The 2,048-nt window shown below is 48.4% G+C and overlaps 1 pseudogene; it reads left to right on the top strand.

The window, feature by feature from the left end:
* Positions 1 to 1,536: 1,536 nt before the first annotated feature.
* Positions 1,537 to 1,653, top strand: LOC136642949 (5S ribosomal RNA; annotated as a pseudogene).
* Positions 1,654 to 2,048: the final 395 nt, after the last annotated feature.

Genomic DNA, 2,048 nt, shown 5'->3' with positions numbered 1-2,048 from the left:
TGGGTGTCGTAAGTCACTTTGCCCCTGCAATGGGGCTACTCATTTTACTACTGACCAAAAAGTCAGCAGTAAAGGCGCTTGTGTAGGGCGCGTAGCCCTCCATGAGTGCCCTGGATTCTGTGGAGCTCAGCTCTGCGGATCCTCCTCCCACCCACCCCTGGCACGTCTCCCACCCGCCCTCGCCGGCCTCCCACCTCCTCCGAATGCCTCCCCCACACCCCCGTCCACACCTCCCGTTCCGCAGTCCAGCAGTCCGGGAGACTGCCGAGCTGTGGAACTTGGGCCACCACCCGGCGCTAGCCCAGCACCGGCTGGCGAGCCCGCCGACAAGCCCCGCAAACGTGCCTTATGGCATGTTTGTGACTGTGGCCAGTGGCACGGAGCTGTGCCGCCAACTACAGGATTGGGCTCTTAAAAATTTGAAATCTTTTAGATAACCTGCATCTCAAGAAGCAGTACTAGTTTGTACAATGTTTTAAGTGTGGTGTTGTGGACTGAATACTCATTTGCTCCATTTTCAGGCATTTTATTTATAGGGCAAAGAACTTATATTCAAGACACTTTTCCACCACACTTAGAAATTCTGTGGATGCTTATCATCATTCTAAGACTTTGGTCCTGGGTATATTCACACCAGACTGGTTTACTATAACCATTGGTATGTTAACCATGTGCCACACATCCCCCCCCATCTGTTTCCCAGGTTTTGAAGAACAGTTAATTTTTGTTGCTACTATGTTAAGATTTTATTACACTATGCCACGATCAGTAATATCATCATCATTACTGATGCCATGATAATGAGAGTTAACAAAACAATGTGAATTTTTCACGTTGACTCCTAGCATGGATGAGGACTGCATGAATAATAATAGCATTTGTATGCTTCCCACATATTATTTTGTTAGAGTCCTCAGAACAACCCAGTATGATGAGTATTCTTATCTGCATATTGCAGCTGGAGTGGGTCACCTAAAGCCACATAGTACATTCATGGCAGAAATGAAATTTGAACTTCTATTTGCCATTCAGACAGTATTGAGTACTGGCCTAGTCCTATCTCTACCATTTTACACTATATAGCCATGCTCATGGTTTCATCCTACATCAGGTTTCTTGAAATGAACTATTTTCTGCTCTCACCTTAACCTGTAGGAACATTACAAAAGTTATTGGGTACATGTTTGTATACCAGCAGTTCCCAAACACCATGACCCACCGCATCCTCTGTAGTGGGCTGCAACAGTCCTGATGGTGCCATCTGGAGTTCAAGGGAGCCTTGGGGGGCTTCTCCAGATCACACTGGGCTGCAGTCCCACTCTATCTGTGGGCTTCAGAATGGCCTGCAGAAACCTCTGAAATCCACTTCTGGTTTACTTCTGAAAGTGCTTCCGGTGGCTTCAGCAGTGGCTTCTGTGGGACATTCTGAGGCCCATGGAGGTCAACAGAGTGGATCTGCAGCCTGGCGTGACTTGGAGAAGCCCTCCAGAGGCTCTAGATAAGTTGCTCAGAATGGCTCTTATTTGGAGCCATTAAGTCAGCAACTGTTACCCTGCACATGCCCAATCTTGTCTGATCTCGGAAGCTAAGCAGGGTCAGGTCTGGTTAGTACTTGGATGGGAGACCGCTTGGGAATACCAGGTGCTGTAGGCTTATAACATAGTCTTTTGAGACTGAAGGTTGCCAGCCAACCATCAGGAGTAAGGATGAGTGGGAGGACCCAACCCGCAACCTACCTTGAATGGGCTCATGACCCAAGAGTGGATCACGGCCCAGTTTAGGAACTCCTGCTGTACACGAATGGCCCAATCTTTTAGAAAGCTTATGGTCACCTGATCTGCTGCCTATCCTCTTATGGCATTTTGAATGTTGCATTACCAGTCCATATTTCAGAGCTGCTAAGGTAACAGTCTGTGGATCTGCCAGAGACAGACCCAGCCCACGATGGAGCAGTTAAGGTACTGGTGGGGGTGAGTTTTGGACTGTTTGGAGAAAGATTGGGGTGGGGAGCAGGGAAGGCAGGGGGCAGGATTGCTGTGGATCTTGGT

This window comes from Tiliqua scincoides, chromosome 2, assembly GCF_035046505.1.
Source record: "Tiliqua scincoides isolate rTilSci1 chromosome 2, rTilSci1.hap2, whole genome shotgun sequence".
NCBI classification, from domain to species: domain Eukaryota; kingdom Metazoa; phylum Chordata; class Lepidosauria; order Squamata; family Scincidae; genus Tiliqua; species Tiliqua scincoides.
The sequence above is the reverse complement of the archived record's forward strand: the minus strand, read 5'-3'. Positions and strand labels throughout refer to the sequence as shown.